The 21,374-nt window shown below is 40.6% G+C and overlaps 1 protein-coding gene and 1 non-coding gene across 2 annotated transcripts in view; both read right to left on the bottom strand.

The window, feature by feature from the left end:
- The window catches only part of MAML3 (mastermind like transcriptional coactivator 3), a 446,211-nt gene that overhangs the window by 293,599 nt on the left and 131,238 nt on the right, over positions 1-21,374 (bottom strand). The gene's annotated exons all lie outside the window — the stretch shown is intronic.
- TRNAC-GCA (transfer RNA cysteine (anticodon GCA)) lies at positions 4,623-4,694 on the bottom strand. Its single transcript has one exon. It is a non-coding gene; the product is annotated as a tRNA-Cys (tRNA).

Genomic DNA, 21,374 nt, shown 5'->3' with positions numbered 1-21,374 from the left:
AATCTCTGAATTCCACGTATCCTATAACATAAGGTGTTGCCCTGTATACTGCTGGGGCCAAATGTCACACAAAGAAAATACAAAGGAATCTTTCAGCTACATTTAGTTTAAATAGCCTGGCTCAGAAGCTTCCACTGAAGAGAAAACTAATCTCTACTAGAAAAGTAAGATTTTAAAAAGATTAGGAAAAAAAGATATGTAATGAAGGGTGAAAAGACTTCACAGAAGCTACAAATCTGCCATCAACTTGAGGAAAATTGTCTACTCTCACTTAAAGGGCCAAAGAAAATCTCCAAAGAAAACTGGGTGGGTCTTCTTAGAAATCATAATCAGCTTCCACTTCCTCGGATGCGTCCTAATGCCAATTCCTAGTAGCTAAAATAATAATAAAGATACAGAAAAGGAAGCAAAAGGAGGATAGGAAATGTTTATGAATTCTATTACATTTGGGGGCAGGGCAAGGAAGCCTGGGCGATCTAGAAAGAAAGAAGAAAAATAAATAATAATTGAAAAGGTGTTCCTGTATCAATTACTATTGCCTTTTCAACCATTTTCAATCTATTTAAAATCTCTGGAACAAAAGATTATGTATAGGTTGTATTCCAAAGTCACTGGCCCGGAAAAGCCTTGGAAGACCAGGCTGATCACTCTCATCCATCAACAGCTAACTGAGAGACTTGGGGGGAAATACTAGTCTTACCAGACTCCAATTCTTGACCTTCTGCCTTTCCCATCCCACCCTAGAGAAGCCACTGGCTTCCATCCACCAACCAACACAGCTTCTCTGCTCTTTGACTAACATCTCCACAAAGCCTGCCTCTTCAGGGACATGGCCCTTTCGGCCACATTAATTCAAAAACTCACAGGCATTCATTTGGCCCTACTATCAAAGAGAATTTTTCATCAGTAAGAAATGGCATTGTTGGGTGTTGTTAAGTCAATTTGGACTGCTGAGAAAAGAGATTCCAATGTCTAGGATTCATATTTGTGATATTTACTCTAGAGTTAGAATTTTTTTTTTTAATGTTTTCACATGGTGTTTACAGGTTCCTGACCTTTTAAAATCATATCACATGGTGAGGACTAAACATTTTCTGACCAAATATTTTCTCAAATAAAGGAGGTTTATTAGAAATAGTTTACCACCTATTATTCCCTTATGGCCATGGAGCCTAACGGAGCTCCAAAGAGAAACTTTGGCAGACAAGAGATGACAAGGCAAATGAGAAATCTTATTCTTTTTTTCTCACAAGTTAAAAGCCTGCCTTTATATTGATTTTCAGATACTGAATATACGTAGTTCATCTTCCAGATAATCTCAATGTGTCTTACTCTAATAAGCAAATAAAATTTATGAGAATGGAAAAAAGAGATGGATCCATATCTGTAAACAACCTTTACACACACACACACACACACACACACACACACTCTCTCATTAACCTGATTCACAACTGATCCGGCTACAGAACACATTTTCCTCTCAGCCCCAAACCGTGCCCCCTCTTCACAGGGATATAGACCCACTGTATGCTTCCCCATGCCACAAGCTCTTTACCAGTGGATTTGACAGAAAGGGGACACGGAAACTGCTCATAAATTATAATTTGTATATTTATTTGGCTTAAGCTGGAGTTCTCTGAATATCTAAAACATTCAGTTTTCCTTAAAACTGTAATGTCTTCCTAACCTTGACTTGATGGTAGTTACCCCTGTGAATTTAAGTTCTTAGTATAACATCATGACCGATACCCAAAACACAGTCTGTGTAACACCACTGTACATCTGTAGGCATCTATCTGCTCAAGTCCAACAATAGCTAATACTGGGCTAGAACACGAGCCCGCGCCTGTTGTTAACATGTAATGAGCGTCTCAGTCCCTAGAATTTGGGTTTATCAACTGGGAATTGCCAGAAGGCACAGAGTGGGGTCAAAGTCAGGGCTCAACAAGCCCACATTTGCCAGACTTCATCCTGCTGCTTGAGCTGTCTCACTTTTTTAGAGTAAGATTCCTGCAGCCGTCTCATCACAAATGTTGCCAATCCAGATCCACTTCCCTAGTCCATGCCACAGTTCAGCTTAGATAACATGTGTGCATTAGTCGCTCAGTGGTGTCCAACTCTTTGTGATCCCATAAACTGTAACCCGCCAGACTCCTCTTTCCATGGAATTCTCCAGGTAAGAATACTGGAGCGGGTTGACATTCTCTTCTCCAGAGCATCTTCCCCAGCCCCCCGCCAGGGATTGAACCTGGTTCTCCTGCATTGCAGGGGAATTCTTTACCGTCTGAGCCACCAGGGAAGCTAAAATAGAATGTGTTCCCCCAGCAAATTCCTAGGTCTCTTATTCTGGTTAGCAAGACATCTTTTCCTATAAGGTGTCCTGTCCTCAATCAACTGTGCTGATCAGCGTTTAACAGTCTTTACATGAGTGAATTCTCTTACTCACCAGTAACGTATTATGTGCGCTCTGCGTGCGTGTGCATGCTCGGTCACTCAGTCGTGTCCAACTCTTTGGGACCCCATGGACTGTAGCCCACCAGGCTCCTTGCATGGGATTTCCCAGGCAAGATTACTGCCGTTTCCTCCTCCAACATGTATAATAATAATATATCTGAAATATCACTTCACTAAGAAGTTCTTAAATCAAAGAAACTAATCTCAGTGATCCAGGCACAAGAGTTGGTTGTTTATTTCACTCAACAAAAATGTCCTGAGTAACAAAGGCAGGTCTGAAATCAAGGAATTTTATCATTTGAAGCTAAACTCATTTGAGACAGAATGTACGTCTCTTTGCGACCCCATGGACTATACAGTCCGTGGAATTCTCCAGGCCAGAATACTAGAGTGGATAGCCTTTCCCTTCTCCAGGGGATCTTCCTAACCCAGGGTTGGAGCCCAGGTCTCCCGTGTTGCAGGCAGATTCTTTACCAGCTGAGCCATGAGGGAAGCTCTATTAGCATAATACTATTATTTAAACAACCTAAGGCCGGGCTCACCATTTGTTGAGCGGATAGCTGGATGCTATAGAAAATGAATCAACTTCTGGCTATTCAGAGAAATTGATTTCAACTAAGATGGTGTGGAAATAGGCACTGCTTTCATCGGCTTCCTCCACATTCTAAAAATGTTTCCCAGCGAAAAAGGTAGCTTTACCCTTCCATGCATGAAAATGGCACAGAATATACTAACTAAAGTGAAGGAGCATCAGAAAAACTTCATCCTTTATTCTCCACCATGCCCCACTTGAAAAAAAAAAAGCATTTATGTCAACTACAAACACTAGGTCCCTGTTTAGAAGTTAGTTCTAGACTTTCCTTAAAAAGGCTCATTTCACTTGATTCCAAACTGCATCTATGGCATCCAGCGTCAGGAACAAACTTAAATCAGATGTTTTGACTGGGGTGATTGGAAATTTGTACCACTGATAAGTACACCTATATATACACACACACACACATCTCTGTTTGTGCCATATGGCAGAAGTGTTTTCCAAATGTTAGCATTCATTCAAACTGAATATGTAAATATATACTTATTTGCTAGTAAAGTCATATTTGCTCTTTAATTCATTCTCTTTGTAGGGGGAAGATAAGTCTGCACCATTCAAAAATTAGAATTAGGAATTTTTCATTCAAAGAAATGCTATTTGTTTTCAAGCCCATAACTAACTAGAACTAAATCAATAAAACATAACTATTGCCAAGGGTAGTAAGTCCTTAAGGTATCTCCTTGAATGCATTTTGTTGAGTATATGCACGTATCCACAGTAGTTTCATAAGAACCACTCATGTTAGAAAAAATCCTTTAGGATCAATCAAAAGAAAGTAAATGTCAAAATATTTTGAACACGGCCTATGTGCGTGCTAAGTCGCTTCAGTTCTCTCTGTTTGTGACTCTATGGAACATAGCCTACTAGGCTCCTCTGTCCATGGGATTCTCGGGCAAGAATACCGGCGTGGGCTGCCATTTCCTTCTCCAGAGGATCTTCCCATCCCAGGGATAGAACTCTCATCTCTTACGTCTCCTGCATTGGCAGGCAGGTTCTTTAACACTGCTGCTGCTAAGTCGCTTCAGAACCACACAATAAAAAACGAAGCTATTTCTAATTCGAAATAAAGAAAACTAATGAAGTAATGATCCAATTAAACAACAACAATATATGAGGCATATAGGCCCTAAATATTATATTATACTTTGATGATTCTGAAAAGTAGATAAAGGCCATTCATTTAGTTATACTCCAAAGAGGGGTGGTTTTTTTTTCCCCTTTTTGGGTCATGTACACTGAGAGTCCTAATGATTTTTCTTAGTGCTTAATGTTTGGCTATATACTTCTAACTTCTCTGTCCATCTGTAGCTTGGCAAGTTTCTATATGTGGAGAAGAGATGCTTTTATTAGCTCTTAATCATTTTCCCAAAGTGCTATAAACAGTTCATTCTCTTATTCAACCCATCTTAAACATTCTACCTCTGCAAAATAAGGGAAGGGAAGTGAAGCGAAGTCGCTCCGTCGTGACTCTTTGCGACCTCATGGACTGTAGCTTACAAGGCTTCTCTGTCCATGGGATTTTCCAGGCAAGAGTACTGGAGTGGGTTGCCATTTCCTTCTCCAGGGGATCTTCCCCACCCAGGAATCGAACCTGGGTCTCCTGCATTGCAGGCAGACACTTTACCATCTGAGCTACCAGGGAAGCCAAAAGGGAAAAATAAGGGGAAAGGGAGGAAAACCTTTTTCATGGAGAATCACAAGGAAAATTTCTACTTGTCTGAATTATAAAAATTTCTGAATTAATAAGTCTAAATTAATTTTTACATATATTAGAGAAGTAACATAAACCTCTAAAAAGGTCTATAGAGGTTTCACTTACGTATTATGTAATACCTCTTCCATCAGACAAATTTTCTCGTGAGAAAGGAACCTTAAAATGGAAAGTTTTGAGAAATAGAATTTTTGCAAGTTTGGCAACCAAAAAACTTTTACATTGGAACTAATTCAATGAGGAAAAGGAGATAAAAGGGGTGCTGTTTAGATTCAAAGAGGAGTTTTGCTTCTGAAATCGAAGCTTCGGCTCCCCTGATGTATGACAGTCTATCAGCTTGTATTTGCCAGAGGACATAAATTGTGAGTGTTACAGGCTGTGGTGACTGACATACCTGGAAGGTCGATGTGACTTAAGGTCTCCACTGTCCCCGCTCACTCCCTCCCCCAGCCTCCTCTCTATCATCAGCCATCCAGCCCATCCACTCTTTTTTCATCCTGTCCCAGCTCTCAGTTTCCTTCCAGATGCTGTCCTGCCATCCAAAGGCAGCATTTATGACCTCAGACCTACATTTCTGAAATTACCCTCAAGGGAGCTTTCCGCCTTCAGTCACTGACACCCTTCATCACCAAAACAAAATGTTCCCACACTCCATGTGGGCACTTGTTTAGCGGTCTTCCAAGAGACCTCTTGGATTAACAATTACAATCCCTACCTTTTAAGCCAGTGAGTCAAGTTTCCTCAGAATCTGGCTCTAGTCTACCTTTTCAGCTCTGGGTTCTATTTCCATCCTTCATCTTTCTTCTCCAATGATGTGGACACCTAATGAGATCCCATAGGGGGCACTGAAACATTACTAATAAACCAGAAATACAGAGCCAGTTAACTCAGGTTTCTACCCTCAAATTCCTTACTCACTAGTGAAATGTAAACCAGACCAACTAACATCTAAGGAAACAATGTCCCGTGCAAAGAAACCACATGACTGTATCCTCCAAGATTACCTTTGTCTGTGGTGCGGACAACCAACTATATCCAGTTGTGAGTGATTAAAGAAGACTGTAAAATGCAATGCAAGTCCAAATAAGTTACAGTATCATGTTGCATTCAGAGCATGTAATAGACATCTTCTTTTGAACATAAAGAAACAGGGAGAAAGGTATGCATGTGTGCTAGGTCACTTCAGTTGTGTCTGACTTTTTGTGACCCTATGGACTGTACCCCACCAAGCTCCTCTGTCCATGGGGTTCTCCAGGCAATAATACTAGAGTGGCTTGCCATGCCTTCCTCCAGGGGATCTTCCCCAGCCAGGGATCAAACTCATGTCTCCTGCCTTGCAGGTGGAGTCTTTACTGCTGAGCCACAGGAGAAGACCTGGAGAAAGGTATACTAATCTTATTAATAGAAAATCATTTCCCCCTTATCATCCCACTAGGAAATGTTCAACAATATTCAGGAGCCAGATGCTTAGCTTGCCAGGGACACCCGCATAATTCAGTTTATCTTCACCCTTTCACCTGGGCTACCTCCAACAGCACAGACACACCTTTCCATTCTTCCTCTTTCCTGGGCTCATGTCATCTCTTTATCTGGAGCACCTCCCTTACATTTTCTCTCAGCCACCTGCAATTCCAACTGTCCTTTAAGATTCTACCTTTTCTGTGGCATCTTCCTTAATCTCACTGACAGTGACAGTGAGACTCGCTCAGTCATTCCCGACTCTTTGAGGCCCCATGGACTGTAGCCCAGCAGGCTCCTCTGTCCATGGAATTCTCCAGGCCAGAATACAGGAGTGGGTAGCTGTTCGCTTTTCCAGGCGATCTTCCTAACCCAGGGATCGAACCCAGGTCTCCTGTACTGCAGGCGGATTCTTTACCATCTGAGCCACCAAGGAAGCCTCAGAAAACTGGAGTGGGTAGCCTATCCCTTCTCCAGGGGATCTTCCCAAGCCAGGAATTGAACTGGGGTCTCCTACATTGCAGGCAGATTCTTTACCAACTGAGTTAACAGGGAAGCCCCTTTAATCTAGCCATAAGCAATCCTTCTGTTGTCTGAAATTCTATATTATCTCTGACACAATGCTGCACTGTCTTCTGTGCCAATTTTCTGGAGAAAAAATTTATACCGACTTCATGCTAAGTCCTGTTCCAAGAGTCTTATATGCATTTTTTCTATTTATTTTTCAAAATAGCCTTGAATGGTATCTTTATTCTATTTTACACATGAGTAGACTGAGGTTTGTTGAACTTAGATAACTTTCTCACAGTCATATACCCAGGAATGGGCATGGTTTAAACTTAGATTACCTAATTCTGGAGGCTGAGCTCTTAGCACAAAACTTCAGTCTGACCTCCCCAGTTTCAGTTACTTGAGGGCAAGCATCATATTTTTGGTATCTCTGTACCTCTCCACAGCCCCCCAAAGAGACCCCTTCTTGACCATCAGGCGTCGTCAATAAATGTATGTCAGCAAATAGTGTTGGGGCTCCTTGCCTCTTCTGAGAGGAATGACATGTATACTCCACTACACTTTCAACTTTCCAGCATGTGAGGAGGCTTCCTTTGGTTGTATAGGCAGAGCCAATCTCTACAGGACCAGCATCGCAGAAGCTACACAGCTTGGAACCACCTTTCCATCACCTTCTGCTAAATCAGTCTTGTAGTCACAGATTTTTAATCTTTCCAGGTCAACCTCCTTCTCAGTTCTTTTAAAGAACTCACCCTTCAACACTGTTCCGACTTCCCAACAGTAGAACAGTGAAGCAACGCCATATCCTCATCTCTTAAGCAGCTTGACGTTAAGTATCCAACCAACCAGAGAGTGGAGTCATCAAAATGACCAGACTTTGGATGGATGTCCAAAAGTCGAATGCAGATGTAACTTAATTTGAAATGAGATGACTCATCAAAGCAGGAGGGAGTACAAAGATTTAGTTTTATGTTTATCATTTTCACCCAAATTGGAACAGCCTAAATGTCCAACATAGGGGAACAGCTTAAATAAACAATGGTGTATCACAGCCATTAGAAATTATTCAGTCATTCAGCAAATACAAATGAGCGCCTCACTGTATGAGATAAACAGGAAAGAAGTGACAATATCCCTGGTGGTGCTTAGAGTCTGGATGACAATATAGAAGAATATGTAAGGGAAAAATTTTTATGTTGTTGAGTGACTCAGTAGCTTGCAATGGAATATAATTTATATGAGTTAAACATTTTGTTATTATAGTTTTTCATAATTTGAAAATATACTTGTTCAATGTTCATAGTCTGCCTTGAAGAAATAGACCTTTTCATGAGTAGGTCTGGTGAAATTTAATGTTATAGGATAAAGTAAAACTGCATATTCTCAACAAAATTTTGAGTGAAAACAAGGCAAGCACAAATCAAATAAAGATTAATTTGACTTTCAACTGAAATTAATTTTAGGACACTTAAAAAAATATTTTATATGCTCATTATAAATATATATTAAAGTATAAATTAAAAGGCTTCTATTAGTCAATTATGGTATAAATGTATCATTTATTGATGTGTTAAAAAAAACAAAACAAAGAAAAAGGACTCAAAGTCAAATACAAACAGCAAAAAGAAATGAAATTTTATATAGCTTATGAAATGGCAGTTAAAAAAATCTGCCTCTCTGGGTTGTCTGGTTTTGCATAAGTCTTAAAGGTATATAAAACTAGCAAGAAGATAAACTCTATAAGAGTATCTTAAGCTAAACAATAATAATCTATATAAGATTTTTAATATTCAAAACTCTTTTTCAAATTCTTAATTTTCAGGAACAGAGGGAAACTTCTTCAAGTTGATAAAGAGCATCTATAAAATATTATATCCTAAATGCTGAAAGACTGCATACTTTCTCCCTAAAATCAGGAACAAATCAAGGATGTCTGCTCTCACCACTGTCATTCAATAAAGTACAGTATTAGAAGTGTAGGCCAGGGCTATAAGGCAGGAAGAGGAAATAGCAGGTATAGAGACGAGAAAGGATCTGTTTCTATTTGCAGAGGACACGACTGTCTATGCAGAAAACAGTAAGGATGCCACGAAAAAGTTCCTCCAACTTTAAGTAAGACCAGCAAGGTAGCAAGACACCAGACTGACATTCAAAATGCAGTTATATTTTTATACACCAGCAAAAAATATGGGCACCATAATTAAAACTACAATGCTGTTTACAATCACTGAAAAGAAAAAAGACGGAAATCTAACAAAACATGTAAGGACTTATATGCTGAAAACTAAAAATACCGATAAATGAAATCAATGAAGTTCTAAATAAAATGGAGAGACTTGCTGAATTCATGGACTGAAATATTCAACATAGTTTTCAATAAAAACGTCAATTTCTTCAAATTGATATAAAAGTTTAATACAATTTCTATCAAAATCTCAGCAAGTTCTTTTTTTAAAGACAAGAACATCCCAAACTTTGTATAAAAATATAAAGAAACCAAAACAGCCAAAATTATATTTTAAAGGAAGAATGACATGAAAGGAATCAATTACCTAATGCCAAGACTTGACAGTAATCAAGACCGCAGTAGTAATAGAGAAATAAACAGTATTTCAATGGAACAGAACAGATGTATCCAAAAGACATCTACACAACATAAATATGTTCAAATGATTTTTCACAAAGGTTCAAAACAATTTCACGTAGGAAGGATAACTTTTTCAACAAATGGGTTGGAGCAACTAAACTTGCATAGGTAAGGGATAAAAAAGAACTTTGACCCAAACCTCACACATTATATAAAAATTAACTCAAAATGAGTCACAGACTTAAATATAAAATGTCAAAGTAAATCTTAGAAAAAAGATTTTCCTTTCCTTCAGGAAAGAGAAAAATCTTTGAAGATATAGACTAGGCAAAATGTTTGTAAACTTCATACCAGAAGCAGAATAAGTAAAAGAAAATTTAATAAGCTAGACATCACCAAACTAAAAGCTTCTGTTTTGTGAAAGACTCTTACAAGAGAAGGGAAAAAAGACAAATTTTAGGCTGGGAGAAAATAACTGCAAACCACCTATTTGACAGAAGAATTCTATCTAAAATATATAAAGATTCTCAAAACATGTGCTCCGTTGTGTCTAACTCTCTGTGAGCCTATGGACTGTGGCCGCCAGGCTCCTGTGTCCATGTGACTTTCCAGGCTGCCATTTCCTACTTCAGGGGAGGTTCGCGACCCAGGGATCTAACAAGCATCTCCTGTGTCTCCTGCAGTTAGTCAGTTCAGTTCAGTTCAGTTCAGTCGCTCAGTCACGTCCAACTCTTTGCGACCCCATGAATCGCAGCACGCCAGGCCTCCCTCTCCATCACCAACTCCCGGAGTTCACTCAGACTCACGTCCATCGAGTCAGTGATGCCATCCAGCCATCTCATCCTCGGTCGTCCCCTTCTCCTCCTGCCCCCAGTCGCTCCCAGCATCAGAGTCTTTTCCAGTGAGTCAGCTCTTCGCATAAGGTGGCCAAAGTACTGGAGTTTCAGCTTTAGCATCATTCCTTCCAAAGAAATCCCAGGGCTGATCTCCGTCAGAATGGACTGGTTGGATCTCCTTGCAGTCCAAGGGACTCTCAAGAGTCTTCTCCAACACCACAGTTCAAAAGCATCAATAATGTATAAGACACCATAAAAAAATCAAGTCTTCATACAAAAGTACCAAAGTGGAAAGTGAGTGGATTCCACGTATCTCCTTACAATATATGATAAACAAGTCAAAAGTCTACTTCAATATTTTTATAGCAGTGATAAATTTCCAAATAAGGAAAACAATCCTGTCTCTCTTTTTCTGTTTTGTCTTGTTTAATTTTTTTCGGCATGTCGAAGTTTTACATTGTTGTGTTCGTTTCTGCTGTACGGCATAGTGAATCAGTTATATGGATACACATATCCCCTCTTTTTTAGATTTCCTTCCAATATAGGTCGCCCACAGAGCACTGAATAGAGTTCTCTGTGCTATCCCAGTAGGTTTTCATTACTTACCTATTTCATTCATAGTAGCATATATATGTCAATCCCAATCTTCTAATTCATCCCACCCACCCTGTCCCACTGATAACCATAAATTTGTTTTCTATATCTGTGACTCTATTTCTGCTTTGGAAGGAAGTTCATCTTTATTGGTTTTCATCTTTATTGTTTTAGCACATGTAAGTGATACTATACGATCTTTATCTTTCTCCTTCTAACTTATTTCACTATCTATGACAATCTCTAGGTCTCTAGGTCCAGCTATGTCTCTGCACATGGCATCGTTTCATTCCTTTCCATGTCTAATTTCACTAAATTATACTAATTTCACATTGGGCATTTATTTGGCCCTAGATCACTAATTTCAAATATTATATTAATCAAAATAGTTTTGTCCAGTTTCATGCAACTCATTTTCTGTGGTTAATTTTTTTGTGAAATGAAATATCCAACAGCCTCTGTGGCCACACTTAGTCTTCCCCAACTCATTCGTTAATGTGTCCACAAGCATTTTTGATAGTCTGTTATCCAGTACTGCCTGGCCCTGAAGGAGGCAGGAAGATGAGTTAGAAATGGTCTCTGCTGCTCATGTTTCTTTAAATATTTATTTATTTGCCTGCATTGGGCCTTAGCTGCAGTACACAGGATCTTTGCTGCATCACAAGGGATCTTTCATTGCAGCACAGAGACCCTAGTTACGGCATGCAAGTTCAGTAGTTGCAGTGCACAGGCTTAGTTGCTCTGTGGCAGGTAGGATCTTAGTTCCCCAACCAGGGATCGAACCCATATCTTCAGCATTACAAGACAGATTCTTAACCACTGGACCACCAGGGAAGTCCTACTCATGTCTTAATAACTTTAAAAAAAAAATGGGTTGAAAAAACTGGATCATTCCTCAATGCCTTTTTAAAGTTTTTTTTTCATACTGTGTTTTAGCTTGCTACCAATTAATGTAATTAATCCTTTAATGCTGGGCATCTATATGTTTTCTCAACTTTTATGATTGTAATAAACAAAGAGTAGTCATAACTGACAATAAATAAAAAAGTTTAAAAGATCAAAAACTAAAAGATAAAAAATTACTTAGAGAAACATGAAATCTTAACCTCTCAACTTAAATTGTTAATATGAAAAGTTAGTCACTGGAGGATGATTTTTTTTCCTCTTCTAAATTGTTATTTAAACCTCAGCTTCTTAATCAACTTGAGTTCCAAGTGGTTTCTGTTGACTCATTTTAAGTTACCCTTGAACTCTACCCTGCAGCCATGCTGAAATATTTTCAATTCCCCGAATTGCCTATGTCCTTTTCCAGGGATCTGGTGTATTTTCTCAGTCTTGAAAACTTCCCCACTCAACAGTTTCACTTCAGTCGTGTCAAACTGTTCACGACCCTATGGACTGTTGCCTACTAGGCTCCCCATCCATGGGATCTTCCAGGCAAGAATATCAGAGTGGATTGCCATGCCTTCCTCCAGGGGATCTTCCTAACCCAGGGATGGAATCTGAATTTCTTACATTTTCTGCATTGACAGGAGGGTTCTTTGCCACTAGCGCCACCTGGGAAGCCCTTTGACTAACTATCTCCTACTAAATCAACAGGTTTCTAAGACACTTCTTTTGTGAAATCTTCCCAGATCCCTTAGAAGTCTAGGTGAAGCATATCTCATGTGTCTTGTAACTGTTTCACCATACTGTAATTAGCCCTTTACTTCTCTGTCTGCCCAAAGGATCTAAAGCTCTTTGAGGCAGAGATGATATTTTGTTCACTGTTTTATTGCCAGCACTAAGAAAAATGGCCTGATCCATAGCAGATGCTCAGGGAATATCCAAGAGTGATGGAAGAATGAGAATGAATGAATGAACAGAAAGATTCTTAAATCTCTCGCATCAGAAGATGGGCACCTCCTTGGTCACCCAGATGATCGGTTCCTGCTTATGAAGACGGTCAACAGGATAAGCAAGCTCCCTGGAGATGCCCTGAATCTATCTTAGAGCTTCATCATTCTACTGCACACAAACTGGACCCTTCAGCATCTTTTCAGAAAACCCGACCTAATCTAACAGGTGTTTCCCATGAGTTACTCTTGGAAAGTACCAAAGTCCTTTACAGCAAATATTTCAAGGTCCTCAAAAAGATGCATCACACAGCTTCAGCGTGCAATGGGCAGCTAGGAGTGTCCCCAGTGAAGGTGGCATAAAAGGCTGCCTGCAGTATAATACTGAGGTAGGTTAATCTGACTGCTTCATTTTCTTGGAGAAATATTAAAGGTCTGTGTACTTTAAAGAGAGGATTTCCTGGTACTACAGAGTCTACTGCTAAGTTCCCATCTTTCTCAGTACTGAGACTGCAGATCCTTAAACAGCAGCTTTGAGAGGGCTCAGCAGTGCTCCCAGGGACAAAGGCCTTAAGACACAGGACCTATGCCAGGCCCTTGTTTTTTCACATCTCCTCAGAAAGTTCTTCCCCCTGCGAAAAAAGCAGTGCCATTTTTTTTCTTCCTGATCTTTGTCAACTGTGTTGCTGTACTGCATTGGGAAGTATTCACAGTGGTCATTACCTGCCCTGTTTACTCAGTGTTAAGTATTAACAAGGCCTGTGCTGTCTCAGCTGCTGCCATATTTCTCCAGGAAAGACGTGCCTATGTAAATGCCCTCGTGCAAACAGGAGCCTTATCTTTTGCTAAGTGGGGGTGGGGAGAAGACTTGGAGACAGCGGAAAGGATAGAAGGAAACAGGAGCTGTTAAAAATGTCATTTCCAGGTACACATAAAATAACCGCACAATGAAATCTTGTTCGTGGCTGGTTTTTTGTCTATATCTTTTCGCTATGGTGGCGCTAGTGGTAAAGAAATCACCTGCTAACGCAGGAGACATAAGAGATGCGAGTTTGATGCCTGGCTAGGGAAGATCCCCTGGAGGAGGAAATGGCAACGACTCCAGTACACTTGTCTGGAGTTTCCCATGGACAGAAGAGCCTGGCGGGCTACAGTCCACGGAGTCACAAAGAGTCGGACAGGACTGAAGCGACCTAGCTGGCACACAGGGGTTATAAAGCACCTATTTCTGGGTTTGTTTATAATGGCTTCAGTTTTCTATTGAGTAAATGGTGTGTAAATATTTCACAGAATAAGGAGGAAAGAAATAAGCCTTGCCATTGGACTCTTTGCTTAGGTTTGTGTGTTTGGTTTCCGGTGTGGGGCAGCTATGCTGAAGTGGGTAGGAGCGTTTCTGAGGGGATGAAGAAAGCTGACCATATTTACTCGAGCACAAAGAAGGGCAAAGGGTTTGATTAAAACTCCTACCAGATACTGCTTGCTGGACAGCGAAACTGCAATACTTGCAAAGAGGAGGGCCAAACACCATTCAGAAGAGATCAAATACAAATAAAAAACTGACTTGGGGGGAAAAACGTTTCACTAGAGTCAGCTTTTCTGTAAAAACTGGCTCACTCTCATTACTTTCCCTAAGTTTAGGCTTGGGTCAGATGACAAGGCAAAATTCCATCCTTGGAGCAATTGCAGGGAACACAAGCCAGATACACGAGGTTTCCTGGACAAGATTTGATGCACAGAAAGCAAAGGCGTGGGTCACCTTTCCATTTTTTTTCAGTACCCAAGCAGTTATACAGAGATCAAAACAAACACGGTGTGGGAACAGAAGACTGTTTCTTTTCTGTGAGGAGTCTTAAGAAATGAAACGGTGATACTATTTCCATCGGGATTAACAAATTTGTGTGCTGTTTAGAGCAAGGGCTTTAGAGCTACACTTGCAAGCTTTAAATTCCAACTTAACCATTTTGTAGCTGTGCGATCTTGGACAAATGACTGAACTGTTTTTAATTTTCTGTTTTTCAAAAGTGACCATGGATTACTGATATAAAAGAGATGAACTAGGGCTGAGAAAAACAAAACGAAACAGCGATTTTGCCAGAAGTACCTTACAACATAACTTTTACGGAAGAATAGGTCTCTCACGTCCCAGGCATGTCAGATATGTCATTCTAAACTTTATGTAGCTCTGCAAGGTTAACACTATTATTTTCAGTTTATAAAATAAGAAAACTCAAATTTAAAGTAGCTAAGGAATTAGACTTGGTCTCAAAACTGAAAAATAGCAAAGTCATTTCCCTAAATCATTTTTTAAAAATGACCCATGAATTTCCCTTCCCTCTCTAAGTCCTTTCTTCCTAATGCTACTGCAGGTCACAGCTACATTGACAGTCTTTCTTCTTTCCCTTTGTTGGCCAGTTTAACTCTCCTAACATTACATGCTTACTTTCTGGAACCACTGATCCCAGGACTTTTACCTAATTTAGTTTGGCTGGAGCCCTGTCCTCAACCCCACCCGCTCCTATTAGATCCATCTCCACCATCTGCATCACCCATCACAATGAGAGCAGACACTTATTTAGCACTTTTCTAAGTACTGGACACCTTGTGAGATAGTTACCATCATTATCCCCATTTTAGAGGTGTGGAAACTGGGTCACTGAAAAGGTAAGTAGCCTACCTACCAGGAGCCCAGAGTAGGGGGCAGGGATGGAGTACCAACCTCAGCAGTCTGGCTCCAAAATTCTTCATCTAATCCTACACTACGCTGCTTCCACAGCCCTGGAGTAACCCATAGTATATCCCTGATTCCATCAAGCAAGTCTGAGCAGGAGAGAGGGGTACCTGTTTAAAACCTGGGTAAATACATTTTATGATGTTTGAAATAAAATTGCTTCTTTTTTGCTACAAAAGTGCATTAAAAAAAAATCACTATGGATGGACTCCCCTGGTGGTCCAGTGGTTAAGAATCTGCCTGCTAATGCAGGGGACATGGATTTAATCTCTGGTCTGGGAAGATTTCACATGCTGCAGGGCAACTAAGTCTACGAGCGGCCACTGCTACTGAAACCCAGCACCCTAAAGCCCACACTCTGCAACAGGGGCAGCCACGACAATGAGAAGCCGCCACATAGCTAGAGAGTGGCCCCCACTCGCCACAGCTAGAAGAAGCCCACATCCAATAATGAAGGTTCAGTGCAACCAAAAATGAGTAAGTAAATAATTTTTAAAAAATCACTATGGATAAAATTATTTTGTAGTGGGCTAGCCTAGGAACATTGTTTTCATGGGAACAGAAGTACTGAGATTAAAAAAAAAAACTATTGGATCAGCTTATTCATAATTGTAGATTTCCTTAATTTCCATTTAGGATAAAATTCCTAGTAAAAGAGGAAAGAGGGGAAAGAGGAGAAAGGAGACACTTCAAGTCCCTAGTAGCCACAACTCAGAATGCAATCGGGATAATACATCCCAGCATTCTAAGTGCACTAAAAATAAACATAAATGGTTTGTTAGAGCTAATCTGGCAGCCAAAAGTGAATATTAATAACACAGAAGATCAATAAGATGCCTAGCAAAAGACAATGGATTAACTTGGTTCTAGAAATAGCAAAATTCATGTAGGCCAGGAAGGAAGCCACGAGACAAGAGGCGCAGTCAGAAGAGAAATTCGTCTCCTCCTTGTATGATGCAAGGAATTGAGAACAGACAATAAAACATGCTCATCTCTTTTTGGCTCTACCTCCTAAATAAGCACTTTAATCAATGACTACCTTTCCCTCCTTGTCTTCATCTGCCACTGCTGGCTCAATAGGAGAATGCATGACCCTAGTTCAAACACGGGTCAGGATGTCTAGTGTAAATATTCCGAGCTTATGTTATCACCTTCTCCCTCTGTTCTTGTGTGGTGTACTCTATTTAGGTAAAGGACTGGACAGGGGAGTTTTTAGCCAAAGCATATTCAATAAAAAAAGGAGTTCCATGTTCAAATAAATATGAGAAATGTTGCATGATAACCCCCTTTTAAGTTATTGAGGGGGACTTTCCTGGTGGTCCAATGGCTAAGACTCTGAGCTCCCAGTGCAGGGGGCCTGGGTTCTATCCCCGGTTAGGGAACTAGCTTCAGCATCGAAGAGAGAAGATCCTGTTTGCTGCAACTAAGACTCAGTGCAGCCAAATAAATAAATACATTTAAAAAAGATATTGAGGGCTCAGAATCTTTTAGGAAAGACACCTGGTTCACAGAGGTAACCCAGTATCTCCCAAGCCCTGTGCTATGCCATCCTTTTCTCTTACTCCCTATTAATATATCGGTGCAGAATGAAAGTGAGAACTCTAGACCAGGAGGAGGGCAAACTGAGTTCCCCTCTTTACTTCCCGTGAGACCCGAGTCACTTAACTTTCCAGGGACTTCAGTCTGTCCAGTCACAAGGTTCTAAGAGTATCTTCAACGCAGCTTCCTAAGTGGCCTTGCTCAGCAGCATGGTGGCTGGGCTCTGGGGAGGCCACTGTGGACCAGCCAGCTCCTCCAGCTGGGCCCACACCTCCAGGGCCCTCACGTCACGCAGGAGCAGCCTAGACAATGGGCTCTTTTACACCCTTCACATTTGGCCCTTTATGCTCAGGCTAACATTGCAAAAGCTGCTTTGGGGGGGATAAGTGGCGAGAGGGGGGTGAAATTTGTAGAGAATTGTTAAAACAAGCTTACAGTTGTTCTTTGAAATATTTGCTGGCATTCAGAAGTGGCTGTTAAAATAGTTTCTTGTGCTTTTTCATTTAAATATGCAAGTTTAATAAACATTATTCATCCAAAAGAGAGAAATGAGGCAAACTCTTACAACTGATTCTTCAGGCCTATGTTCTTAGGCGCTCTTCTCAGCTGATTTCACTTGAAATGCTATTAACCTGACATTTTAACTTCTCTGGGGGAAAAAATTATCAGGATCCAGAGAATTGTTCCTAATACCAAAAATATAACTTTTATACAGTTTCACAAATTATTCACCTTTTCTTTTTATTTACATGTCTCTCCTCTTTAAAACTAAGGGTTAACTGTCTGCAAGTTGAGGTTGACTGACTTTCTTGTTTTATGACAAGGCTATACTAATGTTATTGGAGAAGGAAATGGCAACCCACTCCAGTGTTCTTGCCTAGAGAATCCCAGGAACAAGGGGAACCTGGTGGGCTGCCGTCTATGGGGTTGCACAGAGTCAGACATGACTGAAGTGACTTAGCAGCAGCAGCAGGATACTAATGCTATAACAGGAATAACTAATACTTCTGTAAGTGTCCAATATGTGACAGTCTTCATTCTAAGCAACGTGTGCATGTGTGCATTAATTTTAGCAACAATCCTATAAGGTAGGTACTATTGTTATCCCAGTTTTACAGAAGTGGAAAGTGAGGTGTCAAGAGGATAAGTGACTTTCCCAGCTCATGTACTGCTAGGAAGTGGCAGAGATGAGATTTGAATCCAGTAACCTGTGGGTTTTTTCCATTGGAGTGTGATTGCTTTGCAATGTCATGTTAGAGTTTCTGCTGTACAAAAAAGTGAATCAGCTATATGTATACGTATATCCCCTCCCTCTTGGCAAATCTGTGTTCTTAATCATCATGCTATAGGACCTCTTGCTTAAATGCATAAAACAATAGAACCACTGCCATAAAAATATTTATAAATCACTGGGGACATAATCTGGGGTTAGCATGGCAACCCACTCCAGTATTCTCACCTGGAGAATCCCATGGACAGAGGAGCCTGGCAGGCTACAGTTCATAGTGTCGCAAAGAGTCAGACACGACTGAGCGACTAACACGACACGATGACATGAACTCCACGATAATAACTAAAGACCTCCCAGTGCTACTGAAGTCAGACCAAGGGGAAAGCCCTGACCTATATTAGGAAGGACGCTGGTTAGAAATAAAAAAACATGTTCTGTCTTCTCAGTGATAGGAGACTGGCTTATCTAAGGAGGCTGGGAAATCTCCCTCCCAAGTGCTTAACAGTAAAAGTGAGAGAACCATCTGAAATATTCTGGCAGAATTCTCACAGAAACTGAAATGGCACCCCACTCCAGTACTCTTGCCTGGAAAATCCCATGGACGGAGGAGCCTGGTGGGCTGCAGTCCATGGGGTCGCTAAGAGTCGGACAAGACTAAGCGACTTCACTTTCACTTTTCACTTTCACGCATTGGAGAAGGAAATGGCCACCCACTCCAGTGTTCTTGCCTGGAGAATCCCAGGGATGGGGGAGCCTGCTGGGCTGCTGTCTATGGGTCGCACAGAGTCGGACACAACTGAAGTGACTTAGCAGCAGCAGCAGCAGCAACCATCCTCAACCTTGTAATCCCAAGTCCTTCCTGAGAGTACTCCATCGTTATTTTTCCAAGTCACTGAAAGAACATTCTTTAACATGTTAATGGGATGGAGATGTGGTGATGGAAGAGAGGAAGCCGGGACTGAGATTTAAAAGCTTTGGGAGCCAGAACAACCAGTATAATGTGTGGACTTTGTCTCCATCTTGATTGACACAAACCAACTAGGAAAAGGCTCTTTGAGATAATCAAAACAATTTCATTATGGACTGAGTATTGAATGATACCAGGGAGTTACTGTTCATTTTGTTACGTCTGATTATACATTATGATTATCTGAGAAATCGCCATAACGTGTAAAGGTGCATCCCAAGGTAAATAAGGGTGAAATAACATAACACAATGTCTGAGACTTTACTTCGACAAAAAAAGAGGGGGCTGAATGCAGTGAGTGTAGCCAATCTTGACCACTGCTGAATCTGAGTGACGATATACAAAGGGTCATCGTCCTGTTCCTCTGCTTTTGCATATTCGATAATTTTCAGAGTAAAATATGTCGATTAAGAAAATGGAACGATTTTTCCCTTCTGATGAAAAATATTTGGAAACAACAATGCTGAAAACAAATTACTCTAGCACTGGCCAGATGCACACCTAGGTATATACTTCAGTTCTCCTAAGACTAAGGCCACGAATGAGAATGAAAGGGAAGAACATGAGGTGACTACGGGATAAAAAGAGACAGGAAGAAAGAAGAGCAACTCCGTGTTTCAGGGAGATTTTAGAGGACTAGCCCGCCAGCTCTAGTTTCACTGGTTCTTCTTAAGACTTCCTCTGGAAATGGGCTTCTCACTCAGTACTATCAACTCAGTTCAGTTCAGTTCAGTCCAGACACTCAGTCGTGTCCAGCTCCTTGTGACCCCATGGACTGCAGCATGCCAGGCTTCCCCGTTCATCACCAACTCCCGGAGCGTACTCATGTCCATCACATTAGTGATGCCATCCAACCATCTCATCCTCTATCATCCCCTTCTCCCACCTTCAGTCTTTCCCAGTGTCAGGGTCTTTTCAAATGAGTTAACTCTTCACATCAGGTGGCCAAAGTATTGGAGCTTCAGCTTCAGCATCAATCCTTCCAATGAATATTCAGGACTGATTTCCTTTAGGATGTACTGGTTGGATCTCCTTGCAGTCTAAGGGACTCTCAAGAGTCTTCTCCAACACCACAGTCCAAAAGCATCAATTCTTCAGCACTCAGCTTTCTTTATGGTCCAACTCTCACATCCTTACATGACTACTGGAAAAACCATAGCTCTGACTAGATGGACGTTATGTTGGTAATGTCTGCTTTTTAATATGCTACTTAGAAAAATATTCAATAAAATGAGCCTGCTTTCCCTGTTCACCTTGTGTCTGGTGTTTATAATCTCATCCACTGACTGGCTCTCAGTCCTTAAGAGTAACTGGCTTAATCATTGAGAGGGTGTGTGTGTGTGTGTGTGTGTGTGAGATGAGCCCATCCTTTATCATGGTGGTGATAATACACATCCTTGTCTTTCACCCATTGGGTTCTATCTTTATTATGAGACGAACCCCGTCAATAATTAGGAAATAGGGCTTTTTTTCCCCAAAGAAAAGCCACACAGCTAAAATCACTGTACTGTCCCTAAGTACCTTTACTGGAGGCTCATTAAAACATATTAAAATACAAATAAAAACCTTCAGAGATAGGAATAAATACTCTGAACAAATTAGTTGGTCAGACTCGACTAATACTACATTTTCTAGCATCCTCTTCCCCCCTCGACAAAGACAAGCACTGATATATTTAGTTTCTAAGTATACACTAGCTTGTTGCTTTTAATTAAACTCAAGGTAAATTTTGCATCCTAGTTTCTCACTTAACATTAAAAGACGAACATTTCAAGTGAAGATAGGAAACTTAAAATTTTTCCCAACTATGCGACATCAGGGTGTTGCCACTGGTTCAATTTATAAATAATACTCTAATGAACATCTTTATGTGCAATACTTTCTTACATAATTATATGTATTTCTATAGAATTGATCCTCAGAGCATAATAAAAAATGAAATTAAGAATAATATCTAGTAATTTCCCTTAACACAAGAAAAAATAATAATAATTTTTAAAAGATCCCACTGAGAGGTGAGTTTGCACTAGACAAGCCCTAACGTCCTGACTCCATAGCTGGTAGCTGGTACTGTGTGCTAGAAGAAACATGTCACTCTGTCCCAGCGGTTCCTTGTTGCTCACTGTGTTAATCCTGACCAGCCACTGGTCACTTCCCCTAAATGCCTCTTGCCCCCTTGTTTTCCTTACAATGTAACAACAGGAGTCTGCAGTCCTGGCTGCTCTGTCTAGCATTTCATCATCCTTCTTCGCTCCCACAGCAGTCTGCTGCACCTCCAACGCTGGACTTCCTTCCTTCTCCCTCACTCTACAGTCAGTTGTTTGCA

Source organism: Capricornis sumatraensis, chromosome 17 (genome assembly GCF_032405125.1).
Source record: "Capricornis sumatraensis isolate serow.1 chromosome 17, serow.2, whole genome shotgun sequence".
In the NCBI taxonomy this organism is placed as follows: Eukaryota; Metazoa; Chordata; class Mammalia; order Artiodactyla; family Bovidae; genus Capricornis; species Capricornis sumatraensis.
This window is presented reverse-complemented; position numbering and strand designations above follow the sequence as displayed.